This window comes from Beta vulgaris, chromosome 3 (assembly GCF_026745355.1).
Source record: "Beta vulgaris subsp. vulgaris cultivar EL10 chromosome 3, EL10.2, whole genome shotgun sequence".
NCBI classification, from domain to species: domain Eukaryota; kingdom Viridiplantae; phylum Streptophyta; class Magnoliopsida; order Caryophyllales; family Amaranthaceae; genus Beta; species Beta vulgaris.
The window spans coordinates 36,057,214-36,065,074 of NC_079204.1; the positions used below are offsets into that span (position 1 = coordinate 36,057,214).

At 33.1% G+C, this 7,861-nt stretch overlaps 1 long non-coding RNA gene across 1 annotated transcript; it reads right to left on the reverse strand.

Annotated features, from left to right (window-relative positions):
- Window positions 1-633: 633 nt before the first annotated feature.
- On the reverse strand, window positions 634-2,781 carry LOC130590723 (uncharacterized). The gene is made up of 3 exons (XR_008968571.1): window positions 2,739-2,781; window positions 2,155-2,212; window positions 634-913 (listed from the first exon to the last, which is right to left on the reverse strand). It is a non-coding gene; the product is annotated as an uncharacterized LOC130590723 (long non-coding RNA).
- Between the last annotated feature and the right edge of the window lie 5,080 nt (window positions 2,782-7,861).

The window sequence follows — 7,861 nt, forward strand, 5'->3', positions numbered from 1 at the left end:
ATAATATAAACTATGATAACCGAAAATATATATATAAAAGAAACAGTAATTTAATTAGTAAACATGATAAATAATAATAAAATAACATAAAAACCTAGTCTTTTAATGGAATCTTAAGAAGGAAGAAAGAAAACAACCGACAACAATGGAGGAAAAGTAGCGTCGGCCAGCAACAACACACGGTAGCACACAGCAGCAGCAACTTTCGGTTTTTGAGAGAGATGTGTGACGTTTCTTGTTGAACAAGAAACGTTACTTGAAGAAGAAGAAACGAGTTTTTGAGAGAGAACCGAGAACGACGCACAAGAAGGAGAGAGAAAAAGTCGAAGGAAGAGGAGAGAGAGAGTGACGTGATTTTTGAGAGAAAAATAATTGTGTAGGGTGAAATAATTGGGTTTTAGGATATTTATATAAAGGCTTCCTTTTATGGGCTTAGGAAAAGAGAGAATGTTTAATGAAATTTGATGACTAATAAGAAGGACAATTTAAGACTTTAGTCATCAACATGACTCTTTTTCTTTATATCCTTTTAGGATTTTCGATTTCATTAAACTTCTTGTAACACCCCCACGACTCCTCCTTTTATAAACTAGGAGAAATTGCGGGAGTTGTTATGCCACGCATGATAATACGTAAGGCTAATCAGATAATACAGCGGAAGTCTTTTAAAATAAACTGAAAATACTTTAATACAACGGAAATAAGAAAGTATGTAAATGAATTACAAACTCCGAGACTATCCCATACTAGTCCCACTTCAAAAGTCAAACCTTGACCCCATTGGTCAAGTAAAGTCAAATATAAAATTCAAGATAACTTAAATAAAAAGTACTCGTGTACGAAAACTCCCATCCGGATGCTTATGATTTCCATGCACATCAAGAACTTGTACCTGCAACTTCTTCTCTAAACTCTGCTCACCAAATGGATCATCACAGGGTTGTTGAGGAAAAACAACAACCAAAAAAAACAAAGAAACACATACATCAGCAACGCTGAGTACATAACACAACTAACTAATGCGAATAATAATGCATGCAATCCTCAATCACTTCGGCTTGCTCTTCTTACGACTCTACATGCGACAAGCATATAACTGGACTTACTAATCTTTTATTATTATTTGGCAATGAACGGGCACCGTCCTCTTCTCGGAGTCATACGGGCTACTATTCTTGTGTAAGAGATCCCACACCTCTTACTAAAGTTCCATGAACTTTAAATAACTTGACTCGAGAATTTTAAGCTTGTTAGTAATGAACGAGGGTGAGAGTGAGCCTCTAGACTCAACATCTCAGAGATAAAGAATACGAGTGACACCTAGTCCACTCAAAGATCTTGATAATTGGAATTCCATAAACTTGCTTGATAAAATAAAAGCATTAACATCGTCATGCTAAGCTATATGCAGGAGTATAGTTTCACACTAACTCCCCCTTATGTTCAATACTCATGGGGGATCCATCCCAAGAGTTTTATTGCCAAAGCCCATTATGTGAGACACATCACAATAATACATCTAGCAAATAAATTAATTTCTTATCTTTCTTTAACAAGTGAATGCAACAAACACCATAATTAACTCAATTCTAAATTCTTTGAGACCTTGCTCATCTTATTACTTTAATGACTCCATGAGTCCTTTTTCTTACTTTCTTAAGGATCCATGATCCAATCAATTGAGTCATTGCTCAATGATTCAACTACTTGTGATTCCTTGCTCAATAACTTTAACTTGTGAGACCTTGCTCAATAACTTGAAACTTGTGAGACCTTGCTCAATAATTAAATTTGAGACCTTGCTCAATAATATATAACTTCTAATGAGACCATGCTCAATAAAATATACAACCTCAAATGAGACCATGCTCAATAAGATATATAACCTCAAATGAGACCATGCTCAATAAATATTCATAGGCAAGCCATAACTTCAAGAGTAACTTTAATAACTTTAATCATGCTCAAAAGCAATAATCATCAATCACATGCTTTTCAAATATAGGAATAACTCAAAAGTTCCATTCCTAATCTCCTTTCTAAGTTCTCAACATACTCAAACAATTTCAAGGCATAAGCCTCTCCTTACTCCTCATGCTCAATAAATATATATATCCTTTGAAACTACTAAAGTCAAGGTCAAAGTGTATGTACCTTGATTACACAAAAATCAACAGTCAAAAGTTTGACTGGCTTTAATTATTCTTGAAACCTACCAACAATAAAGTACTACCAATTAGTACTTCCAACAACAATTCAAAGCTACTAATAAATAAAAATCAGCATTTTAAATATAATAATAAAGCTGATTTTTCCTTACAAATGCTTTAAAACTATTTTTAAGTCATAAACTTGAAAACCTTTACTAGTAGGCAAAACCCACTACAAACTAATACTTAAAACTTCATAAAAACACTAATTTACTTAATAAATTACTGCTGTAAATTATTAAAAATAATAAAATTTCTTTTTTTTTTTTTTTACAAGTGGTTCAAAAACCACAAATCTAAAAACTAACCCAACCGGCGCCACACAAGCACCAGCACCACCACTGACGCGACGGTGGAGCGGCGCTCGTGCCCAGTCGCCGGTCACCTACTGCTGGCCGGCAGTGGCCGCTCCCGACGGAGCTCGCCGGCGAACCACCACCGTGGTGGCCGGAATTCGCAACAAAGAGAGGGCGAGAGAGAGAGAGAAAAATATGGAAGAAACCCCAAAAATTTCAGAAAAATCATTACCTCTTTGCTTCCCTTTGATATTTGCAAGATCTTCCTATAATTTAAAAACAAAACTAGATTAGAACTGAATTTTGAAGAATGCTTGAAGAAAACTTACTTGAGGAAGAACAAGGTTTGAGAGAAAACCCACTTACTCTTTTTTTTTGAGAAATGGTGGCTAGTGAACAAGATTGAAAATGATGGGGAACTTTAGGTTTTCCCCCTTTTAATAGTAGTAGTCATTTTGGGTAAAAGACCAAAATGCCCTTACTCATCAAATTGCCAAAATACATTTGATGAGAAATTTCCAAAATAATCTTCCTACTAATATTAACAAAATACTTTCTTGAAAATACTAAAATACTTCTTTGTGGAATACTCAAATACTCTTTTGGTAAAATGACCAAAATACCCTTCTGCTCTTAAATACTGAAATTAAATAGCTTTAATAATTAAAATGATTAAAACTATTTAATTAAATATCTTAAAAATATGGGGGATTACACTTCTTTTTCAATATACTTTAATATTTAAAACCTTTATCTAAACATGCTTAATTAAAATATTTCTAATTTTATTAAGCTATGAAAAATAATTCCATTTGACTTTTAAAATAGTCAACCCTTTTTAAGTAGTCAAATTTTTTTCCAAACTCATTTGGATTTAAATATAACTATATAAATACCTGAATATATTTATAAAAATTCTTTAAAATTGTGGGGGATTACAGATTGGTAGTTAGATTAATCTGAACAGCTGAACTTAAATTTTGCCTGCTTGAATGGTTCTTAGTCATAAAAATATTTTGAACTGTGATTTTCTTATCTGAGGTGTGAGGCAATTATTTCCATGTTCATGTCTTGTTTGCTTAAGGACAAGCAAATGTCTAACTTGGGGGTGTTTGATAGGTCACTTTTATATATAATATTTAGATGCATTTTGATTGTATTTAGAACTCCTTTTAGAGCATTTAGGTGCATAATGGCATGAATTACGTAAGTTGTACTATACTACTCCGTGTGTGCGTGTTTCTATGATTTTCAGGTTATTTTGATGCAAATTGATTATGATTATCTAATTTCAAGCCTATTAATCATTTAAAATGAAGATATCTTGCACAAGGATCACAATGCATTCGTTTGGGACAATTTCGAGTTAGAATGAAGTAAAGAGTTAGCGAAAGAAGTGCCAAAACTTACACATATTCATTATTTTGATCATAACATTTGATAGAAAATTGATAATCAAGAAATTCTAGCTGTGTTGGAAACTATACTTCAAGGACTTTTCAATGATAGGTCACACGCCCCAATTGGACTTCTGGTTTAAGAGATACAACCTTCACAAGTTGACGCAAAATCGCAGTTTTCCCGCCCGGTCGACCGAGCGAAATGAAATTTTCATCAGAATCCAAGGCATGTTAGCCTGGTCAACCGGGCGAGAAGGGAGCCAAAATCGCTTGCGCACCCGACCGGGCAGAATTGTTTCTTTGTCATAGTTTGAGAATCACCGTTACCCGACCGGGCAGTTTTTTGGGACGGTTTAATTTGCTTTTTTTAGCCGGTTTTGTAAAAAGTTCAAATAGATTTTTAGTATTATCGACTGGACTATCTTAATTTCTGCGTTTTTAGGTCTAAACACTTAGCTTTCTCTCTCTAATTTTGTATTAACTCTTGATTTTGAAGATTATAGAGATCGTTGAATCCATTTTCATTATTCTTCAATCACTCGGTATTCCTCTTTGCTTTGTTTATTTTGATGAATTCTTTTATTTCCATTAGGTTTATGGAGTTTATTATTATCATGAGTGAGTAGTCTTTTCAAGGGCTTAGAGAGGGAAGCCATGTTTATACCTTTTTTATTGTAGTTTGAAGTTCTTCCATATTTGGATTGGATTAGAATAATGCCTATTGATTTGTTACGCTTGTTTAATTCATGTAATTGTGCAATACCATGAGTTATGTTTAGCTAATAGGAGTATAATCGAAAGATCGTATTCTTTAGAAGCTTGTTACAATAGGTAGGTTTGATTATGTTGAGCGATTGTACTGGCATATGTTAATTTAAGAGTTGTTAATGCCCGACTGTAGGATTAACGAAATACTCTAATTATTCGAACCCCAATCCAAGTATTGTTGAACTATATTATAGTGACTAAATTGGTATAAGCATGGTGGACCAATCGACTTCCCTAGGTTTTTAATTATTTGATAAACTTCCATCTTTTGTGTTCAAGATTATTCTAGTGTAGTTATTAATTATTCAATCAAATTTCTCTCTTGAAGTAGTTAAATAATTGAGCATAAATCTATATAACTCCTCTCCCTGTGGATCGACCCGTATTTTCCAGTTTCTGCTAAATAGACACCGTGCATTTGCGGTATATAATTTAAAACCCATCATTGCGACTAGCTTAACAGCAACGGGTGAACCTTGTTAATTAGTCAAGACATAAAAAATTCAGACTTTCGAGACACAATGTTGATGTTTTCAATGTAATAATAACTTAGGAAGAAGACTCGAGAGTGAATGCTGAAGATCCAACGAGAGAATAGATTGTGCTTAGTCCAATAGCAGATAAATAGGATCACATTGAGATAGCAAGGCAGAAATGGAAGGGTTTTACAACACAAAGTCGCATATCAGACAAAGGTATGGGATTGAAATTTGTTTCTAATATTTTTTTAATGTTAGTCCAACTGCTAGACTAGATAAGATTAAAGTGGAGCGTATGAGTGAATGTTGGTTGAATGATGTGGTTGTTTATGTGGCTGGGCAAAATCTGACATTAACAACTATTAATCAATATGTAAAAACATAGTGAAACCTTAAAGATGAGCCTCAAGTGTATAAACATAATGAAGGATATTCCATTATTAGGCTAAAAATTAGAGAAGAAAGGTATCTAGTGTTACATTCATGGCGTTGTTTGTTTTTTGGCAAACCAATGATTGTTAAACACTAGAGTTTTAGTTTTAACTTTCATGAAGAAGTGCTGAAAGTGATTGTTGTTTGAGTTAAATTTCCTAACCTTTCTTTGAACTGTTGGAGTGAAGATTGCCTAAGTAGGATAGGAAATGTTATTGGAGTACCTTTGTATAATGAAGAATATACAAGTAAAGGACTGAGAGTCTTATATGCAAGACTGCTTATTAAAATGGATGTCACTCTAAACATTCCAAAGGAGGTTGTTGTTGAGGAAAGTAATGAAACTATTTTCAAGCAGATCGTTCTATTTGATTGGCTTCCACCTCTATGTTGAAAACGTCAAGTAGTTGGACATGTTTGTATGAGTAAAGTCAAGCCATCAATGCATGCTAAAGTTACTCAGAATTGGGTACTAAAGCAAATAATTGAAAATATGGATTGTAATAATCAGGAAGTTGGGCCTACTATCACTATGGTGCTGGATAATGACGAGGAAGATAATGATGTGGAAGAGGTTGTAATCGAAGGAGTAGCATATGTGATTACGCCTGTTATAACAAGAATACAGAGATAGAGGAAGCAGCTTTGAAAGTGGTTAATAGAAAATCAAAAGATAAAGGTAAGAAAATAGCTTATCATAGTGGAATTCATTTGCAGTTGTGAATGTGAGGAAACCTAGGAACAAAATAATTATTCTTCATAATGTTCGGGGGGAGATTTAACATATGATAAGGATATTAAAGAGGAGATTGGTGAATTTTATAGAAGTTTGTTGGGGACTAGCTCTGATAACTTGGATGAATTGATAAAAGTCCAATAAGAGCAGAGCCTAGGCTTAGTAATTAGAGTAGGCCCTAGACTTAGTAATGAAGCAAGGAAAGGCCTAAGGAAAGGAGACCCTCTATCTCCTTTCCTTTTTGCTTTGAGTATGGAGTATTTAAGCAGATGTATAGGAGAAATGAGTAAAAAAATCTGATTTTAACTATCATCCAAAGTGTGAGAGAATTCCACTTACTCACTTAATGTTTGCAGATGATCTGCTCAGTTTGTTAGAGAAGATCATAGTTCCATTACCAATATAATGGATGCATTTCAGAATTTTTCAAAAGCTTTAGAGCTTGAAGATATCATTAAGAAGAGTTGTATTTACTTTTTTGGGGTGAGTCAAAGTGAAGTTGCTCAGCTTGCTAACAGTATTCATATAACTGTTTGTGCATTGCTGTAATCCCCCGTAAATGTATGAATTATATAAATATATTTTAGTATATTTATATTTATATTCAAATATAATTTAGTATTAAAATAATTTATTTCTTTAAAGGTTGATTATTTGAAAGTCAAAGGAATTATTTTAAGGCTTCAAAGAAGTTAAAATATTTTGTTTAGGCATGCTTTGAAAAACATTTGAAATACTATTTGGATTTGAAAAAAGAATTTAAATGGGATTGAGGAACCCAAATACTAATTAGATTAGGAAAATGACTTCTTAGTTCTTAGTAATGTTAGCAGTTTCAATCATCAATCATATTCATCATTGCCCAATTACCTTTTCCTAAGCCCAAAAGGAAAATACACATATAAATACACTAAACCCAAATTTCCCACACAAAATATTTTCTCTCTCCTTACTCAAGAAATCTGGCTCTCTCTCTCTCCTATTTTTTCTTCTCTCTCTTCGGTTTTCGTTCTAGCTCTTCTTCGGCCTTCACTTCTTTGTTTCGCCGGCCTGCCGTCCCGTTGACCATTCACCGACCGCCTGAAGCTGTCGCTGATTCCCGTTGGTGTGCCTTCCTGTTTTTTTTTCCTTTGCTTCGGTTAATTTCTTCCTCCTCGATCAAGTTTTTTTAAATGCAAAGTTTATGTTTTTAAGATTCGTTTTAATATGATTATATTCAAAGATCATGGTTTGATGATTTATTTATAAATCTAAGTTTAGATAATTTATGTATTGAAGAAATAAAATTCAGATTTACTATTATATTTAGATTGGATTTTTAATTATCAAAGCATGAATTTTTAGGGTGTTAAAGATTGGAAAATTATAGTAGTATGCTATAAATTATGGAATTGATTAATCTTATAAATTAAAGTATGTTTAAGCATGTTTACAAGGAGTTTTAATTTATGACTAGTATAGTAGTACTATGCTAGGGAGTATTAGTAATTGAAGTTTTAGTGATGGAAACAACTATTAAATATTTTTAAAGGAAGTTTAA